Genomic DNA, 22,961 nt, shown 5'->3' on the forward strand with positions numbered 1-22,961 from the left:
TTAGTTAATAGAGACCACATCAGATCAGGGTTCAGGTCTTTTTTTTCTTTAAGTTTATTTATTTATTTTGAGAGAGCAAGCAAGAGAGGGGCAGAGAGATAGAGGGAGAAGGAGAATCTCAAGTAGGCTTTACGCTGTTAGCACAGAGCTTGATGCAGGGCTCGAACTCATGAACCATGAGATCATGACCTGAGCTGAAACCAAGAGTCGGACACCTAACTGACTCAGCCACCCAGATGCTCCAGGGTTCGGGTCTTTGACCATAATTTGCCCCCTAATGCTTGAGTACATCTCAGTGTGTGTGTGTGTTTGCTAGTTTATTATGATTCCCCATTAAAGACGTTGTCTTTCTTGATCACCAGTCTATCACCAGGGTCTAGAATAAAGCCAGATAGGTGATCAGAAACCCTTTGTTGAATGATTCAGTGACTCATATAACCAATTCAAAATTGAGTGTTCTTGCAAGGTTAACCATTTGATCATAGAAAATGAGGCTCATTATGTCTAAACTATTTGCTTCAGTACTATTTTATGTTCTTTTTCTAGAACATACACTCCTTGCTAATTTTAGCATCCTATCTAAACTGGTCAGTCTTATAGTTGATCTTTTAAAGACGTCCCCATGTTTCTAATTAATGACTTAACCAGTGTTTATAGATCCACAACAGCCAGAGTTTTAACGTTAGATTTTTATTTTGTATGGTTTCTGTTATTTCTATAATTATTTTAAATTTCTTTAGGATATTTACTTTTATGCTCTCAAAAAGTAAGAGTTCCTTTTAGAAAGTGTAGAAGAATATGTTGAACAGATAATTAAGCTTAAATACGAACTGAACCCAAAGGTCTTAAGAATAAGTCTTCTAAAGACAGCATGTAGTATCTTTCCAGCTATTCAAGCCCCTGATCAGTTCAACCTGCTGGTCGATTAAGGTATCATACTTATAAAATATATTGTGTTTGAGGTTAATACCAATAATGATAGTGCCCAATTCTTAAAATAAAAAAAATTCTTCAGGAAAGAGGTTTTGTTTTGTTTTGTTTTGTTTTTAATCACAAAGTAAAGAGATGGAGAGAAGTGCCTTTTTTAAAGGTTTTTTAAAATTAATTATTATTATTTTTAGTAATCTCGACATCCAACATGGAGCTTGAACTCACGACCTGGAGATCAAGTGTCACATGCTTTTCCAACTAAGCCAGCCGGGCACCCCCTATTTTAAAGTTGTGGGGTTTGTGATTGCCTATGTTTCTAACCTAATATGACTAAATCAGACTACAGGCTACTGGCATCTCTCGCAGGAAGCCGTCCCCACGGACTCTGATCAACTTGACAATGACTCTCTACCTTACAACATGGCTCTTAGTGCCTAACAGCACATGGTGCCTTGTTTCGCCTTACATTGTATATGTTCTAATTGTTTGACATTTAATTGTCGCTCCAAAAAAGATCATCAGCTCCTACTTAATAGAGTCCACATTAGGGTCCAGGTCTTTGACTGCAATCCCTCCTCTCCCCCAGCAGTACTTGAGTACATCCTGAAGTTCTATTGAAGGTGCTCCGGAAACACCTATTGAAATGGAAAAGCATAGTACTCCGTAAATCCAGAGTGGTAGGGGATTTCTGCAGTAATTATGAGGATATTATTAAAACTGCATGTAATTACTAAAGAGCAAAACTCACATAATACTTGGCAAAACCATGTGCTTCCTGAGTTCTTGTTAACCTGACTGCACATTCTAAAAGGGGGTGGGAGGAATCTACTTTTTACATTATAACCTAATACAGCTTTTCTCTTTTTTTAAATTTTTTTTTTCAACGTTTATTTATTTTTGGGACAGAGAGAGACAGAGCATGAACGGGGGAGGGGCAGAGAGAGAGGGAGACACAGAATCGGAAACAGGCTCCAGGCTCCGAGCCATCAGCCCAGAGCCTGACGCGGGGCTCGAACTCACGGACCGCGAGATCGTGACCTGGCTGAAGTCGGACGTTCAACCGACTGCGCCACCCAGGCGCCCCCAGCTTTTCTCTTAATATGGCTTTTCTCTAGCAAAAGATAAACACAGGGCTTGGATTTTACACATTATTTATGACTTTGTAACAGGTATCTTTTTTCCACCTGCATTCACTATTCATTCTCAACTTCTTCTTTTGAAAATAAAAAGCCTGTTAAAATGACCACAGGAAATATAGGGTAAAGACAGGTAATTTCTTGGCTTACGAGAAAACACAGAGAGGGGGCGGAATGGGATCACTATAAAATCTAACAGGCTTTATGAATTAATGAAGAATGCTGCCTAGGACAGAGGCAGAAAATGCAAAGAGAATTTTCTTTAGATTTAAATGAGGTTCTGTGGCTTTTTTGTAAGTTTCGGTTTCACTCACCAAGTATTAAAGGTTTCTCTGCCTGGCTTCAAAGATAGCATCTCTAAAATTCCAAAGCTTTTCCTGTTAGTACAGAAATGCCTGTCCCTGACAGAGTAAGAGTGGCAAGGTGAAGGATGTATAGGTAGGTAGAGAGACAGATGAGTAGGAAGAAAGAAAGAAGAAAGAGAGGGGAGGAAGGAATACTATCTGTTTATCCAGAAGTGGAAAATTTCAGTCTCTGCAAGCCAGAATGCCTGGGTTCAAATCCTCATTCCACCGTTGCCAACCTGTTTGTCTTGGGCAAGTTTCTTTGTTCTTGTGCCTTAGTGTCCTCATCTGTAAAATGTAGATAATACTAATCTGTAAGCTCAAAATGTATTTATGAGGACCATATATGTTAGTACACGTGAAACACATACAACAGTGCCTGGTATATGGCAAGGGCTATAGAGAGGAGTTAGCTACGGTTATTTTATTACAGATGGAGGTGATGAATTTGAGTGAAAGTTGGACAGGAAATGCAACATACCTTGCTGTACCTCTTCATTGGCTGCCTCACCAGATGTCCTCTTGCCTGTAATAAACACAGGTGCTTGAAGTCTGTGGGCTGTTCACTGCCCATTCAGGGAAGTAGAGAACACTAGAGTGGCTGTGCTTTTGTGACAAATTTAAAGTAAAAGTAATAAATGTCCTCTGCTTGAGTAAAGCTTGGGAGGGAAGGAGTTGGCTGGATATGAGGTGGGGCTGTTTGATTTAATTTATTGGATAATTCTGTCATTCAAGTTGTCTGAGAAGTTACAGAGAGGCTCTACGGCAGGCATAATGATGTATGATGTCACAGGCTCTTGAATGAGCCCAATCAATGCAGGACCCTAGACTCTGAAGAGAAGGGAGCAGTCCTGATCCACTCCTACCTCTGTCGTCTTCTTCTCTCTGAGTACTGTTCCTGTCACAGTGAACATTTCTGAGGGTTAGGGACTCAGTCGTGCACATCTGCAATCTGGGGGTGAAGGGGGTAGGAATGAGCCAGAGTGAGGGTGTGTGGAGATCTCCGAGCAGCCCAGCCTGGCCAATTGAAACTCTTGGAAGTTCCCACTAAGCTGAGAAAGTAGCGCAAAGTTAGTTTTACTTCAAAACAATCCTCCAAAAGCATTATATTCCCTCTTGGATTTCTTTCCACAGTACCGTGTACTGGCACCTAGCTACTACATTTAAGATGTCTGCTGCCTTTCCCGTGTCCACATTAAATAGTCACTACCATGTGAACAGGAAGTACTTGACATACAATTTAAATGAGTTTAGATATATGCTTAGATTAAAGCGTGTCCCACTAGAAATAGAGTAACATGCTTAAATTTTATAAGAAGTAATAAATAGTAAATTTTACTTGTAAGTCAGAAACCATGCAGGACACACCCCCCATACACACGCGCGCGCGCACACACACACGCACACACTCCTATTCTCCTCCCCTCCTGCTTTTTCTCCTTAGCTCTTTCACAATCTAACGTCCTATATATTTTACTGATTTATTCATTAAATGTTTTTCCCCCATAGGACTAGAGGGCTCATGAGGGCAAGGATTTTTGTCTGTTTTGTTAACTGCCAATACCTTAGTACCTAGAACAGTGTCTGACACTTAGAAGGTACCTGACAAATATTGGTAGAGTGAAAGAAATATACACGTTAGTTACTATTATAATTTTACTCTTTAAAGCAATTATACTGAGAGGACACCATTTTAAATTTAAAGCTTTTTCTAATGTCTAGATAAGTTAAACTCTTTATCCCAAATATGGCATTGTCTATTATTTAATTCTTCCTGTTGATACCATAACAGACTGTTTGCCAAATTAACCAAAAGGGAATACTATGGGGCTTAAAAAATTTTTCTTTTTGTTTATTTATTTTTGAGAGAGAGAGAGAGAGAGAGAGAGAGAGAGAGCAAGCACACACAAGCGGGGAAGGGGCAGAGAGAGGGAGACACAGAATTTGAAGCAGGCTCCAGGCTCAGAGCTGTCAGCACAGAGCCCAGGGCTCAAACCCACCAACCATGAGATCTTGACTTGAGCCGAAGTCAGATGCTCAACCAACTGAGCCACCAAGGTGCCCCATGGTGCTTTTTATCATACACGTTTGTAGGAACCACTCTAAAAAAGTAGAGGAAGATTTTTTGGTCTACAGTGGTGGTAGGATAGGGCAGGTAAAGGGATTTTAACAATGCATAACTGAGGCCAAGTCCTTGTAGATGTTGTGCGTGTGTGTGTGTGTGGTAACTAAGAGCCGTCTTGAAGGAATCAGTCCTTCCTGTAATATTGCCTTTCTTATAGTGAGTTCTGTGTGTCACATGCATTCTTCAGAAGGACTCTCATATATGTACATGCATGCCCTTGTCTCTCTGTGCTTACTTTTCAACGCTGGTTAATTAGCTTCATGGCCAGTCGTTATGGCTGACACCACCAATGCAGTTATATGGCTTCCATGCCAATGGTTGACACCTTATCAGATGGAAGCTAGTTCTTTAATGTGTGCATCTGTGTGTGGACAATTTCTTCTTTTTATGATTCAGCCATGCATTAATATAATGAGCAATTTCAGCAAAGATTTCAAAATTCTAAATAGTGTAAAAATCTGCTTCTGGAAAACTATATACTGTGATATACAAAACCGATATGCATTCGTTTGATCTTTGTATCAGCTTTAGATAAATTAAAGCTAGGTAAATTAAAGCTCTAGTAACAAGTAAAGAGGACTGTAATAGGTACTACCTATATTTAAAATAGCCCCACATGATAGTTTCCTGGTTTCATATCATGTCTTCACCTGTGCTCTACTTCTTGTTCTCTCAGACCTGAGTCTCGTTTCTTGTTCCTTTTTCCAAATTACCTTAGAACTTGCCTTGTCTCAAGCTTCTATTTTGCATGTGTATTTTTTTTCTGTTCTCTACAGTGTTGGACCTCAGATATGTCTGCTGTCACTCTACTCTGAAAACAAAGGTACTTTGTTGAGACAAAGATCACTCCTCCAGGGACGACTTAAGCTTGTTGCAAGCCAGATACATCAGAAGTTAACACAGTGAATGTAGCACAATGTGTCTACCATGATGGCATTGACTTACAGTTTTATACATTTGCCTACATGGAGAACTATGCTAGTAGCAGTCAGTGTCAATGGCGGTAGAAGAATTGGTGACTTTTACTTTTTCTGTGTACTTTCCTATATTGTTTGAACGTGTTATAACTAGTGTGCATTGTTTTTACAAAGACCATAAATATCTGTGTGCATGTTTGACTAATTTTTTAAAATTAACTTTTTTCAAAGTAAAAGCAAGAAAAATTTGCTTATTTTTTTGTTTAAGGCAGGCTGTAATTGTAATTATTACATTCAGGTATTCAGTGAACAGCTGCCCTGTCCTTACCGCCTTACTTTATAAGTGTATCGCTTTGAGATGGATTGTTTCCTAAGTCTTTGTGTTCTTGATAATGTTTGGTGTAAGAACGCATACACGCACATGCGCACACACAGGCATGTGCACACACACGCGTGCGCATGCGCGCACGTGCGCGCGCGCGCGCACACACACACGCACACACACACCCCAAACCTCCAAACCAAAAATACTCCGCTTAAAGTGTACCACACACCCAGAATTTATTAAAATGCTTGAGTAAAATACTCATATGAAAGGCACATTTCTTGGGTCTTACTTGTAGTCAAGAGGAATGAGTCCAAAATCAGTAGTTTTTTGGAAACACTGCCTTAGTGTTGTTGAGACATTGCCTCCATTTCAGAACCTGTCAACTTAGTTTTATAATCTAAGACTTGTTCTGGATTTTGGCCCTTTACTAACCTGCTGATATTTTCTAGTCTCTATTGATAGTTTTAGATTATTTAGGAGTAATAGTGCTGTTTCTATTTTTTTTTTAAGAGGTAGATAAACAGATTTTCAAACTTTCTTGTCAGTCTGGTCTTTTTACTTCCCACCTTGGTGACGTCAAATTGCTAAGGTTTTATAGAATTCAGTAAGGTTAACATGACCGCTAAAGGAAAACTGGAGACCACAGTTTTGAAATGATAGATTCATTTCTCTGTTTATATGCTGTGGAGCTGATTTTAATCGTTGTTCGAAAGACCTTGGGTCCCAGATGTTACCTCACTTTCAGGACCCTCCCCACAGTCCCCCTTCTGCTCCCTGCTCCCCTGATCTCTCCCAACCACCAGGACTAACAAACTCAACCTCCAGAGAGACTTTCAATGAGGTTCGTCTCTGACCTGCTTGAAAAGGAGTGTATTTACTCTGCCTAGGTGCTTTAGGTCCCTGACCCGTTGTTATGTACGAACTGTCTTCATTACCATGAATCATGTTTTACCACTCCCTTCTTTTTCTATGGCCCTTTCTGTTTTTTCTCCGCTTCTTACCAGTAAATCCATTTCCAGCTCCAAACTGGAAGTAAAATCAAATGAGAGTGTAATTCATGTGTAACTTTTGCCTGTATCTAAGCACTTACAAGTATCCATTCATTAAATCCCACAACAACCTGGATGAAGTAGCAATCACTGTTTTTCTCCATCTCATCAAGCAGCACAAAATAGCTGGCACCTCTCTTATTCCAGGAAGGTGGATTTCAAAGATCACGTGTTTACTTTCAGTCAGTAGTGGCGTGTAAGTAAAGGTTTCAGTTAAATTTCTTCTCTCTGAAATGCCGGAGCTTTTGTCTTCTTGGGCCTTCCCCGAATCCATTTGTGACAGCGGGTTTTTCATTAAGTTTTCAGACTGCTGTTGAGCATTCTGTAGCTGGCCATTTTTACACCCCCCTTCTTTCTGTACCACCCACTCAAAGCTCATTCCAGGTGCCCTTAGCAAATGACTCCCAAGGCATTTAAGTGGCCAAAGCTCATTGACCAATGAGGAGACGTGTGCCATGGAAAACAGAGTTACGCAGTTCCCCGGATCAGGAGCAGGGGTTGCTTAAGCAAAGCTTTTGTTACTATTAGCCTGTCGCATCCAGATTTCAAGACTGGAAAGGTAGGGAACACCTTATTTGTTTTAATTGGAAGAGAGGATGAGATGGTTGTGTTTGGTTCCAGTAATTTAGATCAGGTCAAATAAACAAATGTTCCCTTTTTTTAATCGAAGGCAAAAAAAAAAAAAAAAAAAAATTAGAACTTGGTAGTAGTTTCAAATAGTGCACAGTTTGCCTTACCAGCAGCAAACCCAAAATTCTTAGGTTATAAACATTTTTAAAAATCAGTTCTTCCAGTAGATCTTCACTGTGCACACTTGAAAAAGCTAAGGTCTTCACAAAGTGATATTTTCATAGATTGCTGCTAGTTAAACTATGGGATCAAATAGCAGGAATTTATCAATAGTGTCCACCTTTGTTTTCCAGAGTCATTTGAGTAAGTCTTTAGAGAAGAGATTTGTGATTTTAAGGTATGTGATAATGAAAAATAAGAAAAATAGGTGGGATTAGCATTATGATAATTGCTACATAAAGTCAGCAATAGTGATGTTTCCTCTTTGGAAAAAGGTCTGGTATAAGAAGACTCCTCTTGCAGCACCATTGTTCCAAACCAATAGTATCGGTTGTGAAATGGACTTAGTTAAGTGGACGTTGTGTGCTTTAAAAACTACAAATAAGTTTCACTTTCGTTATAAAGAAGAGTTTGGTTATATTTTATGTGCTATATGAGATTTGTTCTACTAGGAACTCAAAGAAACCAGAGAAATACAGTCTTTATTTGCTGCTTTCTACCTGGCAATGGAGCAACTTGAACAGCATTTGAAGCTAATTCTCAAAAGAAAAACCTTCCTCTTAATGAATAAAATGTGATGAATCGTGTTATGACAAAATGTATTAGAAACGTACATTATTATACTTACTCATTCCTCTTCATCTAATGTTTAGTATCAGAAGCAAAGTTTGGGTTCAAAGAAAAGTGTAACTGATATTTTACGATTGCTTTTTCCCAGAGATAGTTTAATACGGGTTTGTATTTTATATAGAAATTTGATAATATATTTGCTTTCAAATTTAACATACAAGAGATAGCACTGTTTGGTAAAAAGTTTTAAGTATTAAAACCTTTGTAAAGAGAATTTTTTTTTTTAGTGTACATAGTATAAATGCCCGATAATTTAAGTGATCTCAGATTCCTCCCTTTTTGTTTTTATGTATTTATTCACAAAATTTGCATCCTGAAACTTTCTACTTTTATTAGATTTGTTCAAAATGCCATTGGATAAGAAGTCTACTCTCAAGATCTCCCTCCGAGTCCCTTACGCCGGTTGACTCTGTAGGGGAGGTCGATGGGATGTGGGTCGACCCACAGTCACAGAGTTAACTATTCACAGCAGAGAATACTTGCTAGCCATCTTCTCCAGTACAAGTAAATGCTGTTTCTCAGTTCCAAGCTGAGGTTCAAAGGTTTAGACTTACTTCACAGATCAGAGGTCAGGCACGAATTGCTGCAATTTGTAGTTCAATTCTGCCGATATGACAGAAATTCACAGCTATGATGATTGCTTTTTTCCACTTCTACACACAGGCCAGACTGGGCAGTTAACAGCGTAATTTGTACAAGTCAGCCCTTGGCACCCAAGTTTAATGAGTAACTAGCTGGTGCCTTAAGTTTCACTGGTGCAAGGTGCATATTATAAAAAGGGTCAAATGTCAATGCACAAAGACGGAGGGGGATGGGGAGTGAAATCTCAATAACCACCACCCATGAATCATACATAAAGAATTAGTAATTTGTATTTATTTTAAAAATCATATTTCCATGGCGTGAATGTTAGTGTGTTCATTTTCTTTGCTACTAAAAGAGGTAGATGATTTTTTTAAATGTTAGCAAGAAAGAACAGTCAGATTAGAGATTGTCCACTGAGAAAGTGAAATTGCAGGCTGTTGATTCCTTTCCTGGAGTCTCTGGTTTCTCAAAAACTTTCCAACATGTTATGCTTTCAAAAAGCATAACAGCCTTTCAAGAATCTAGGGAGCACATTGGATAACCAGGTTTTTTGAGCCCATGATCTTTATGAGTATCTGGCATTCTCTCCTCTTCATCCAAAAACTCTACACTTCTATCCTTATTTCTAACCCAGGTTGAATATATCTTTTACTGTTTAAAGTTGAATATTGGAATATTGGAACTCTTGAAAAAATTCTTAGACAGTTGGCTTTGACAAATCACGGTTTTCCCTTCACAGTTTTGACTCATAAATGACTCTGAAGCTGCAATATAAATACATATAATGTCATTTTTGTTACAGCACAAATTTTAATTGTCTACTCTCCCAGACTAGGATGCGGTTGGAATTGGATTCTTCCATGGAGCAGAATAATTAAGAGTGCAGATTCTGATCTCAGACCTCTTGGGTTTGAATTCCAGATTCAGCACTTACAGCTAAGGGACCTTCACTGATGGGCACTCTCCCTGTGTCTTAGTTCCCTCATCTCCAGGATGACTGTAACCAGAGAATTTGTTTCATGGGGTTGCAGTAGTAATTAAAGAAGACAGTGTACACAAAATGCTTAGCACAGTACCTGGTGCATAATAAGCACTTAATGAATGTTAACTGTTATTAACATTATTAATATTGTTAAGTAGCATAGCTCGTGAATAAGCCTCGCCTACCCCATATGTCCTCCAACTTTGGTTCAGATTGATCTTTGCTCTGTTCATTTCATGAGAGACGTAAGCTATGATATAGTTAGATAAGTTGATCTGGGAAGATTGTAGGATGCATTCCTTTTGAATATCGTGGGGAAGTGTATTTTTAAATTCCTCAGTTTTAAGTCTAGCTCTCTTTTAGATGCTATCCTTTTCTCCCTAGCTGTTTGCTATCACGTGGCAAAAGCTGTAAAAAGAAATAAATCCAAATCATCTGCTTTCCTTTGAGAATTGTTTTCATCCTGCCCTTTGGTGAGAAACATTTGAGTGAAAAAAACACAAATCCATAAATGACATCACACCAGTGGGCTAAATTCTATCCCTCATGATGCATATTGTACATATTAGAATCCGTGTGTGCCTGAAATGCCAGAAATGACAATCTTTTTTTTTTTTTTTAATTTTTTTTTTCAACGTTTTTATTTTATTTTTGGGACAGAGAGAGACAGAGCATGAACGGGGAAGGGGCAGAGAGAGAGGGAGACACAGAATCGGAAACAGGCTCCAGGCTCCGAGCCATCAGCCCAGAGCCTGACGCGGGGCTCGAACTCACGGACCGCGAGATTGTGACCTGGCTGAAGTCGGACACTTAACCGACTGCGCCACCCAGGCGCCCCCAGAAATGACAATCTTAAAAAATAATTTTTTTCATTCCATTTCTTCATTTTATTCCTATAGAACATAGAAGTAGCATTTGAATAAAAGCATGGTTTTTACTACCAATGACAAGATACAAATTATGTGCTTAGCATTAAAAAGGTAGTAACAACATCTCACACACTAATTAAACAGTTAAACACCTACTGTGTGCTAAGATTAGTTGTGAGGCACTGGGATTATAGTGGTGGATTCTGCCCTGGCAAAGTTTACAACTCACAGGGAAGGCCATTATTATACCCGTTGTTTTAAGGTAAAAGCATATAAATTTGCCAAGGTTCTATTGTTTGTGTCCTTCAAAATGGCAGCCTCCTATGATTTAGTATTATGAGGACTACAGTGAGAGATTGTGTGATGTTGTGAAAATATATCTTGGGATCTAAAGATGGCTTCTGAGGAGTGAAAGTTAAGGATGAGAACAAGCTGGCTGGGTAGGGGGACTGGTGAGGAGGGATTGAAGCATCGGGAACAGCACGTATAAGGAGGAAAACGACCCAAGATGAGGTTGGAAGAGGAGCCAAAGTCTTCGTTATAGGCCTTCCTAAGGATATTGACTTTATTCTATGGGCATATTCTAAGAAAGGGTAGAGGTTCAAGCAGGAGGGTGACAAGACATGCTCAAATTATGTTTTGTTTTGTTTTGTTTTGTTGAGGTTTATTTTTTTTATTTAAGTAATCTCTACACCGAACATGGGGCTTGAACTCATGACCCTGAGATCACGAGTCACCTGCTCTTCCACCTGAGCCAGCCAGGTGCCCCTGTGGTTTTTTGTCTTTCTTTCCTTTTTCTTTTTCTTTTTCTTTTTTTTTTAACGTTTATTTATTTTTGAGACAGAGAGAGACAGAGCATGAACGGGGGAGGGTCAGAGAGAGGGAGACACAGAATCTGAAACAGGCTCCAGGCTCTGAGCTGTCAGCACAGAGCCCGACGCGGGGCTCGAACTCGCTGACGGCGAGATCATGACCTGAGCCAAAGTCGGCCGCTTAACCGACTGAGCCACCCAGGCACCCCTTTCTTCTTCTTTTTTTTTAAAAATATCACTCTGCTTGCTGTGAGAGCTAGGTTGATTGCCGTGGTCCAGAGTGTATAAAACAGTCAGTTGGAAGGATAATGTCCAGGCAGGAGATGATGGTTGACCGTTTATAAGATGCTTTCACATGAAGTGTCTTATTTTACCTTATAGCAACTCTCACGTGAGGTGTTTGTGTCCGCTTCAGTACACGGGTGAGGATGTTGAGGCCCAGAAAGTTAAGTGGCGTGCCCGTGGTCAAACCCTGCTAGTGGCAGAGTGAGGATTCTGTTATCTGAACTCTTACCTGTTACCTAACTCTTGCCCTCGTGGTCTCCTGGTAGCTTTAAGCCCATGTACTAACACCCCTGAGTATAGGCAACTGGTTTATCTTCTGAAAGGATGAGAAATTTTGTTTAATCTAGGTTTCTAATGGGGTTGAGAAGCAGAGCATGACAAGGCACTTGATATTAGACTGGGGTGTCTTTTGGGGGAAAAATACATTTATTACTTTTATGTATTCATAATTCTGAAAGTGGGCTTGGCAAAGCTTTCAAAACTGCCCACGGTATGACAAGATAAAGAAGAAAGGGTAAAAATCAGTGTGAACAGAGATGGTGCCACAGGCATCATAAATCCAGCAAACATTTGCCCTCAGTCCCGCCATTGTGGAAGAGGAAGCAGCAGCTCTAAGATTCACAGGCCTCCCCACCCCCACCCAGATGAAAACAAAACAAGCGTTCTGCTCAGAATAGCTTTCCTTTGTGGAATCTAGGAAGATTTCCCCATTAGGTCTTCACAAAAACTCCATGATATAGAAAGCAGTATCCATAGCTGTTTCATAGAATGAGGAGTGGGTGAGGAGGTTGAAGTGAATTAATTAACCCAGTAAATGTCTGGAAACCATTTCTTTTCTCTGGGAACTGCCTCGCAAATCTTATTAATATACATAGTTATGTGACCAGTAAGATAGTTGCCTCCACACTAAAATCCGGCAACTGGGGACATCTGGGTGGCTCATTCGGTTAAGTGTCTGACTTCGGCTCAGATCATGATCTCACAGTTCATGAGTTTGAGCCCCACATCTGGCTCTCCACTGTCAGCATGGAGCCTGCTTCTTATCTTCTGCCTGTCTCTCTGCACCTCTCCTGCTTGTGTGCTCGCTCGCTCTTTCTCTCTCTCAAAAATAAACATTTAAAAAAATATAGGGTGCCTGGGTGGTTCAGTCGGTTAAGTGTCCGACTTCTGCTCAGGTCATGATCTCACAGTTCATGAATTCGAGCCCCGCTCGAATATGAGCCCCGCTCATGTTCTCACTCCCTCTCTCTCTCTCTCAAAACTAAGTAAACATTAAAAAAAAAAATTTTAATGAATAAAGTAAATAAACAAACAAACAAACAATAAATAAATAAAACTCAGGAATTGTACCAGAGGTGGACTTTTCAAACTGGATGCCCTAAGGTAGTCAGTATTGTGTCAGGAGGAACGTGAAGCCACAAAACAAAAGTGACATGTGGGTTTTGCTTGAAGAGTTTTGTAAACCAATATTAAAATTTTTAGGAAATGGGTTGCGTTTGGAGTCAGTCTGGAAAATCAGATTTTCCTGGAAATAAACAATTGAGCCTAAGTATTTTCTTTTGGAGAAATTTTCTGTTATTTGAATAGCCTTGACAGGCACATTAAAAATCCTTCTTTTCTTTTACTCATTAATATATAACACAAACTATATAAAGCCTACAATTTCATCTATATGTTAATAATTTGATTTCAATTCACAGAGTGTACATGTCCGTTAACATGACATTATTTTTTAAAGGAGGAAATTTTGCGGTAATAGACCGAAAACTCACAATTCTGCATAAATAATATGCGCCAGGAATGGTACTTTATATTCTGTATTTTTCATGCAGTCCTTCCTCTGTTCTCATGCAATCTCTTGTTCTCCATAAAATCTCCACTTTATGGATAAGGAAACTGAGGCTCAAAAAAGTTGAATAAATTTGTCCGGAATCACTTAGTTAAGACATGAACAGTTCAGGAGACTGAATTTATTCTGTTGCCTCAACACGGTAGAATTAATTTCAGGACACACTTTGTAATTGCACATTTATTCTTATTTATCCAATACCGTGATGTTGACCATTACGTATTATCCAGGATACAGCATCTAGAAAATTGTCCTCACAGATTTGGGTAAGGATTATATGCTTTGACAACTAAATATTTTAAAAGCTATTATTCTATGATTCACTTGAGGGTGTGGCCTTTCTTTTCTTTTCTTTTCTTTCATAGATCATTGATAATAAGGATGAAAACTAGCTCATGGCTTAGTTTTATTACTTGTATTCCCATAAGGTTATGGATCTCACGGAAAGCTTTTTGCCAGTCTTTACAATATGCAATATAGTCAAGGCAGAATAATTTGGAACTGTAACTGACTTTAGGGGCCATTTAGTTGGCGGGTTCCAAACTGTGCCCTCTGTAGTCCTACAGGTCCTATGGGGTCCCCACCCAGCCCTAGTGGACAACAGAGCAGAATGGATGGGGATCTCTCCCTATACCATCCATTATTTCCACTTCAGCCAGCTTCCTGTTTTATCAATTCTGTTTTTGCATCCAGGTAAATTTTTGGTGGAAGAAAGGGTGCTACATCTTAAAACAAAAACGAAAACACAAAGCAAACTACTGGTAATCCAACTCCCTTAATTTTCTTCAGGGGAGCAAACTTTCTATTTTTAGATGTGAAGTAAGGTCAAAGTTTTGTGCTCAGTATATATTTTGATGTCTCATCTGAAACATCCTTATCTTGAACTTAACTCTCTTTAATTTGAATGTTTTCTGTATTATGACTTTAAAGATTATCCTAGGACCCCAAATCCTGTACTACGCCCTTAGGGCAGAATAGCAAGTTGCCTTCATAGCAACTCTAATCAGTTGGTAGTGAATGGCTAGAGTTCTTGTTTCAGTGGTTTTTGAGACACTGCCTGGATTCAGCAGGAAGGAGGGTAATGGCCCATTCTTATTACTGGTCCCCGTTTCTTCAAGAATAGGAGGAAGAATAAATGGTTATGTTTCTTGGTTTGTAGGGAACACGACAGAGTAATGGTAGTTCGTTCGTTCTTTCTTTCGTCCTCCCTCCCTTTCTTTCTTTCTTTCTTTCTTTTCTTTCTTTCTTTCTTTCTTTCTTTCTTTCTTTCTTTCTTTCTTTCTTTCTTTCTTTCTTTCAGAAAATGGCCCATGGGGCACCTGGGTGGCTCAGTCGGTTAAGCATCCAACTTCGGCTCAGGACATGATGTCACAGTTCGTGATTTCAAGCCCCACATTGGGTTCTATGCAGACAGCTCAGAGCCTGGAGCCTGCTTTGGATCTTGTGTCTCCCTCTCTTTGTCTGCCCCTCCTCTGCTGTGCTCTCTCTCTCACTCTTTTCTCTAAAATAAATAAACATTTTTTTAAAAAAGAAAAAATAAAAAAAAGAAAATGGCCTCACATTTTTAACCCACTTATGAAAATGATATTTAAATAGAAGACATTTATAGCAAAATTTTTTTTTTTTTACCCCTTAGGATTTGCTTCAAAGGGCATGCCAAAAATTGAACTGAAAAATCCCAAGCAAGCTGCCTGAATTTCCCTGTATATTCTTGTTCTACATCCTATAAAAGGACCAGACAAACCAAATTAGTGGGGTTTTGGTGAGTACATTCCCAATGTCCTTTTCTTCTTCACTTAAATAAAACCTTAAATTTTCATTCCTATCAACCAAGGTATCTGCTGCTTAGACAATATGTACCCGGTGTGTGTTTGTTATAACAACCTTGGTGGTTTATATAACATGGTAAGTCATTTTAAACCCACAATATAAGTCCTTATTTCTTTGTTTAGTTTACATCTTTGTGACCTAAGGAGGAAAAATTACTACTGCTATCTGTATGTGTGGGCATCTTTGGCATTAAAAGACAAGGAATAATTATGTATTGCTTATAAATTGCCTCTTATACCACCCAAAAAAAGAGGTGAAGGGTATCTTATCAGAGTTGTCTTCCAAAAGTGTTGGACACAAGGAAGGGTCCTTTGCACAAGCTGGAAAAGACACGTGTGTTCTTGAACAATCCTCCCGCTGTCTCTAATTGCTGTTTTTTTTTTTTACCTTCGTAGAAGGTAAAAATAACTGTCATGTCAGACTCTCCAAATCTCGGCAATGTGGTGAATTACAACCCATGTAAATGCACTCTGACAAGGACATAATTCTCTACAGATAGAAGGTATTAGTATTATGTGGGCGACAGTCCTATGTATGCTATAGCAGGGACAGAGAGCATGAAAGAGGCTAAACCTTGGACAGACGGCCCTCCGTAGCCACAGCCACAACCCTCACAAAGCTCCAATCCTTGTATGTCAGGGAGGAGCTGCTGGTGACACCAGTGTACCCAGCAACAGCCTCCAAGCCCTCACCGTCCCTCTCCCGCTGCACCCTTCTCCCCGCCCCTGCCAAATTCCTTTGTTTTCATGTCCTCTAGGCTGGGTTCTGGACTTAGTCTACAGAATTCAGGGACTTGGAGAGCTAACTTTTTAAAAAATTATGATATTTTTAGAAAAGCATATTCATGGGGCGCCTGGGTGGCGCAGTCGGTTAAGCGTCCGACTTCAGGCAGGTCACGATCTCGCGGTCTGTGAGTTCGAGCCCCACATCAGGCTCTGGGCTGATGGCTCGGAGCCTGGAGCCTGTTTCCGATTCTGTGTCTCCCTCTCTCTCTGCCCCTCCCCCGTTCAAGCTCTGTCTCTCTCTGTCCCAAAAATAAATAAACGTTGAAAAAACAAATTTAAAAAAAGAAAAGCATATTCATTAAAGGAAACCTATGAAATTGCTTATAATCTCAGAATCCACTGATAACCACAATTAACATTATATTTATTCTTTTTTTGTTTCTTTTAGATATTTCAGATATTTTCTAAATATTATTTAACAAGGTTCACATAGTTGAGAACATGAGATAAATATTTTATCCTACAACTATGCCATAATTTATTTAGCCATTTCTATACCATTGTACATTATGTTTGCTGCATTCACGTATAAATAGGTGCTATTATGTTCATTACATAATAAATACCACTGTAGTGAACATACTTACCTATACATTTCATTTGTGTGTCTGATTATTTTCTTGAGGTAAATTTCTATAAATGGAAGCATGGGCTAATGAAAATGAACTATTTTTAATGAACACTGCAAAGCTCTTGATATTGTCAAACTGTCTTTCAGAAATGACTCAAATTAACTTGCCCTCCCCTCTCTCCTCACCCGTTATTATGACAATGTTCATTTCATGCACACGGGTAAAGATTGAGTTCTGTTACTTTAAGAAGGTTTAAAATCATAAATATTTCTACAGAAGCTCAGGAAATAAAAGCCTCTTCCCTCCTCCCAGCCTCCACTCCCCACCCCCCCCAAGTCCTAACCAATATCAGGTCTAAAGTAGAAGATAATGTTATCCAGCTGACCCTGTGCTCCAACCTCAATCTCTTGGGTCTGTTGATGGGGGAATAGCATTTCTGAGGCTTGCATCCACTCACTTGGTATGTCTTGTCACCACTTTCTGTGGTGCTATGTGCTTCAGGAGAACGAAAGAAAATCTTTTCATTGTCTACATGAAGCCTAATTCAGTCAATGAGTCCAGACAAACAACAAACTCAAAAATACTTAACCATGGACAGGCCACTTAACTTCTCAAGGCCTGTTTCTTCTTTCTTTCTTTCCCTTTCTTTCTTTCTTTTTTCTTTCTTTCTTTCTTCCTTTCTTTCTTTACTTATTTATTAAAAAAATTTTTTTTTATTGTTTATTTATTTTTGAGAAAGAGAGAGAGAGCGTGAGCCGGAGAGGGGCAGAGAGAGAGAGGGAGACAGAATCTGAAGCAGGCTCCAGGCTCCAAGCTGACAGCACAGAGCCCGACGCGGGGCTCAGCCCCATGAACTGTGAGATCATGACCTGAGCTGAAGTGGATGCCTAACCAACGGAGCCACGCAGGCACCCCTCTTTCTTCTTCTTTGAAGTGAGGGGCTCAACTTCTCTGTATCTATCTAACGAGCATCTGAGGTGGTTTTTTGAAGATCAGTATGTAGATAGTCTAAATCTGACTGTGGACAACACGATGTGTTGCATAACTTCCATTATCTAACAGTGAAAGCACATCTGTTCTTTAGGAGAGAAAACTTTCCCTGCATTTTAAATACTAGGAAAAAATTTTTCAAGTTAATCATTTTTTAATGTAAAAAAGTAAAATAATGGGAAACTCCTTCAACATGGCCTCTACATTTTCTTTCAGCTTTCACGTCTATAATTCGTGAGTAATGAATAAAATACCAAAAGCTGAGGACCCCCCCCCCCCCCGCCAAAGCAAAGGAATGGTCAGTGGACCTCACAGAGAGCTTTCCAGAATCATGACTAGAATTTTAAAGTGATAGATTCTACTGATTAGTTCTGTCCAATCTTCATCCTCGCACTGGCACCAATTGCCACCCCCCCCCCCCCCCCCCCCCCCCCGCCGGCCAGGAAAAGTCTATACTTGCGCCGTTCAGGGATTTTTGTTGGATTTTTCAAACTTTGGAACACACCAAAAAGGTTTCCGGAGTAACTAAGCTCATGAATATTTGGCTATCTTTCACCATTACCGGAAATGTTAAAATTGTGTGACACCGATACTGAGCAATTTCAGGAGACTGAGCCAAAGCTTGGCAAAGAAGTCTGCCACTGGCCAGTCGATCTTGCTTTCTGAGGTAGACTGTCCCTTGCATATCAATATAGAGCAGACATTTCACAGATGTTTGTTGGGTTCCTCTCTATTCAGATTTTGTGCCACTTTGAAATACTGGTTTGTTTTGCACCTAAAAAAAATTATTTTTACATATACATTGGAACAAAACTCCAAAATCTAAAAGCATGAAAAGATTATAATAGTACCTCAGGCTACCTCTAATCTTTATTATTATTAATGTTTATTTTTGAGAGAGAGAGTACGAGCAGGGGAGGGGCAGAGAGAGAGGGGAAGATACAGAATCCGAAGTAGGCTCCAGGCTCTGAGCAGTCAGCACAAAGTCCGATGCGGGGTTCGAACTCAAACCGTGAGATCATGATCTGAGCTGAAGTCGGATGCTTAACCGACAGCCACCCAGGCGCCCCAGGCTAGCTCTAATCTTAACCTTGGAACAAAGACACTTTTTGACTAAATTTCACATAGTTAAAAGTATCATCAGTTTATTTATATATATACATATATATATGTGTGTGTGTGTGTGTGTATATATATATATATATATATATATATCTTTGCATTTTGAATTGTAAACATGAAGAAAAAGCTGTGTAACCTAGAACATTTTTCTAATCATTTTCCCATTTTTCTTAAAAATCTGCATTCCTTGCTCCTTTTTTTCCTTCTCTGTTTTTTTTTTTATGGTGGTAAGATATGCATAACAACCACTTTTCGGTGTGCATTTCAGAGACATCAAATACATTCACATTATTGTACAAATATCACTGTCCTCCATCTTCAGAACTTTCTCATCTTTCCAAACTGAAACTTTGTACCCCTGAAACAATAACGCCCATTCCTCCCTCCCCACCAGCTCTTTTCTACTTTCTGTCTCTATGGATTTAACTATTCTAGGTAACTCATGTAAGTAGCATTGTATAATATTTGTCCTTTTGGGTCTGGCTTATTTCACTTAGCATAACGTCATTATGGTTCATCCATGTTATAGGATGTGTCAGAATTTCCTTCCTTTTTATGGCTCATAATATTCTGTTGTCTGTATATGCCACATTTTGTTTACCCATTCATACATCAGTGAACGTTTGGGTTATCTTCACCTTTGAGCTATGTGAATAATACTGTTTTAATCATGGGTGTACCTTTCTCTGTTTGAACCCCTTCTTTCAATTCTTTTGGGTATATGCCCAGTAGTGGAATTGGTGGGTCATATGCTAATCCTATGTTTAAGCTTCTGAGAAACCACCATCCTGCTTTCCACAGCAGCTGTATAATTTTACATTCCCATCAGCAATGTGCAAGGGTTCCAATTTCTCCATATTCTTGCAAACATTTATTTTCTGGGTGCTTTTTTTTTTTATAATAGCTATCTTAGTGGGCATGAAGTGGTGTATCTTGTGGTTTTGATTTGCATTTCCCTAATGATTACTGATGTGGGAGCATCTTTTTATATGCTTATTGGCTATTTTTGTATCATCTTTGGAGAAATGCCTATTCAGCCCTTTGCCCATTTTAAAATTGGTTGGTTTCGTTGTTGCTTTGTAGGAGTTTTTTATGTCCTTTGGGTATTGATTCCTTAATATTTTAAGGGATTGTTTTCCCCCATTCCATCGGTTGCCTTTCCACTCTGCTAATTCATAAAAGTTTTCCATCTTGATGTAGTCTCATTTGTCTATTTTTTTCTTTTGTTGCCTGTGCTTTTCGTGTCACATCCAAGAAATTAATGCCAAATTAATGTCATGGCTCTCTATTATTTTATAGAAATATAAAACTACATTATATATAGTTTTCTTCTAAGAGTTTTATAGTTTGGGCTCTAATATTTAGGTCTTTGATCCATTTTGAATCAATTTTTGTATATGGCGTATGGGAAAGGCCAGGGTTCTTTGAAGGAGGTAACTTTCAGTCCCATCAAGTCTCAGTAAAGATGTGTGTCAGCCCGTTAAGCAAATGACACACATATTCACACCTGATACTCACCCTCACTTATTTTTCTTCCTAGTGTAGGCTTAGGTGGTTTCCCAACAGACAGGTGAGAGAAAGCTGAAGCAATTAGGGAACTAACAGCTCAGCTGGTTCAGCTCTCGTAACTAGGATACAACTGTGAGATGGTGGCTAGGGTCAGCAAGCATGTTGATATAAACATGCTTGATGAAATCCCCAACAAAAGAACAGCAGAGCTAGATAGAGTTTTAGGCTAAGACAAAAAGGATGTAGGTATATGTATAGGTGTGTGTGTGTGTGTGTGTGTGTGTGTGTGTGTGTGACAGCAGAGGGAAAGAGGGGACACTCCACACTGAATGTGGCTGTGAACTGTGAGCTATAGTAAATATTTATTTTTGTACGAAAATAGATTTCTCTCCATGACGCTTTAGAGAAACAAAACTAGGCACAGTTACATGGGCAAACTCTGTTTCCAAACCATTATCCTAGTTCTCTTTTTTAGTGGATGGAACCTGGGTGCGCTTACAATAGAAAATGTGAAGGTCTGCCTAGCCTTCACGTGCAGACTCTTGAGAAGAAGGAAGTACTAGGCTGTGTCAGCTGCCTCACCTAGTATCACCGGGACCAAAAGTCTGCGCTGGACTCACTGCTCTCTGACGGGCTTGGAGACAGGAGTGCCACACTGATGGAACTCATGGTTGCAGGTTTCTCCACATCAGTTAGATTCTTAGCACTAGAACATTGTTGGGTGTCCAGATCACAAATGAATTCAGGTTAAATCTACTAAGGATCTGGCTTCAGGACCACCCTCTCTTGGTTTTCATGGAGACTGATTTATGAGGGATGAACAGTTTGCTGCTGTAGGACCTCATTTTCTCTTTGCTGTGAAAGGGGATTTGGAGAAAAAGGAAATAAACTAATTGAATTTTCTGATGTAGGGTAGAATAAGAGAAGCCATGCTTTCTAAAACAGTTTGCAAGACTGGTATACTGTTTTTCCCTTGAAGCATTAAAGTCATTTCACACTTTATTAACTCAAAGAATATCCAGTATTTCTCCTGAGACTGGGAATAAATGACCAGCTCAAATCAGGGGCGTTTTCACCAGTGTGTTCGTTTTTCAATTGATATATTACTTCCAAGCGCACACAATGAAATTATGGAATATGTGAAACATGAGTAGCAATTATGTCTACAAAAAGGATCCTAGGAGTTTAATATACCTGGAAAATCATAAGCTTCCTCACACTTGAACGTTTTATTCTAAATGCTCTAGGTTCAGTAACACTCTGGATATATTCTGTTCATTTCTATTTTTAAAATTTAAGTCTGTATTTTAGGAGTTTCTTTAACTAATCTGGTTCTGCTTCTATGGAACTTTTATGTAAATATCCAACTAACTTAACTGCCTAGTTAAATTATGGAGACTGGGAAAACTGGTTCTCCTTCCTGTCCCTTTCTTTTCTTCCTTCTCTTAATAAATATCTTTCCTCAGCATAGAGCAGCGTTTTATCTTTTCAAACATCTACCAATTCTACCTCAGAAATTATAACTTTAGCATTTAAATAATTTCTAATTGACAAACTCTCTTCCCTTCCCTAGTTTTAAACCATATATTACTATATTTTGTTCAAATGGTGAATACTCATTAAAAAGTGGGGTGTGTGTGTGTGTGTTTGTGTCTGTGTGTCTGTGTGTGTGTTTAACTTAAACAAGGATTAAAGCAGACAGCTAATCACACAGTAGCATTGCTCTATCCCTGTATGTTTCTCTGGGGTATTTATTAACCGAGGTGATTATACTTGAAAACCAGGGACATTAAATGAGAATTTGACAATGAGAGAAAAAATGATTTTAAAGGTGAAGGAAGTATGACCAAGGAGGAACAATAGCAGGCAGTAGCCATTTTTCTTCCCCCACTAAAACTCGAGGCCCCCGTGCTGCTTCCCCACCTTTTCCCCTCTGCAGTGAGAGGTGTCCCTGTGTGGCACACTCTCATGGAAAGTAGAAAGGCAGATAAATGAGTGACATTATTGAGCCAAGAAACTTGGATTTCACATATGACGTTTGGGAACTTTGGTGGTACATTCATTATCAGATTGATTTGTGATCTGTTTTCCAATTCATCAAGACCCACTACTGTATGGCAGAGAACTGCCCAGGAGCAGAGGAATACCAGGGAGAAAAGGACCGTATCCTCAACCAGTCTTCATGAGCTCAAGCACTTTAATAACCAGCTTCTCAAACCTGCAAACCTGCACATAAAGGAGCGTTTGGAAACTGCTTTCATGGCCAGGCGTGGTCTTGTGCCTATTTCCTTGTGGTGTAAAATCTCTACCAAGTCCCCGAAACAACGTAGTAGAAGCTAAGCATATCGACTAATGTAGAAAAAAAAAAGAGTCGCTTAAGGTCTATAGCTGCCTGACCAAGAAGTTTCTAAGGAGGTTAACATTTACATCCGGTGTAGTCAATCAGTGGTCGGTGTAGCTTTTCTCCTTGACACTACTGTTGTCTAAGCTGTGTATTACAAGTGCCAGCCCCGGGGGAACTGG

At 39.3% G+C, this 22,961-nt stretch overlaps 1 protein-coding gene across 4 annotated transcripts in view; it reads left to right on the top strand.

The window, feature by feature from the left end:
- The window catches only part of RBM47 (RNA binding motif protein 47), a 162,005-nt gene that overhangs the window by 109,059 nt on the left and 29,985 nt on the right, over positions 1 to 22,961 (top strand). For all 4 annotated transcript variants that reach the window (XM_043604622.1, XM_043604651.1, XM_043604632.1 and 1 more), the window contains one exon: positions 15,267 to 15,392. The gene's annotated coding sequence lies outside the window, so the exon portion shown is untranslated. The remainder of the gene's footprint in view (positions 1 to 15,266; positions 15,393 to 22,961) is intronic.

This window comes from Prionailurus bengalensis, chromosome B1, assembly GCF_016509475.1.
Source record: "Prionailurus bengalensis isolate Pbe53 chromosome B1, Fcat_Pben_1.1_paternal_pri, whole genome shotgun sequence".
NCBI lineage: Eukaryota > Metazoa > Chordata > Mammalia > Carnivora > Felidae > Prionailurus > Prionailurus bengalensis.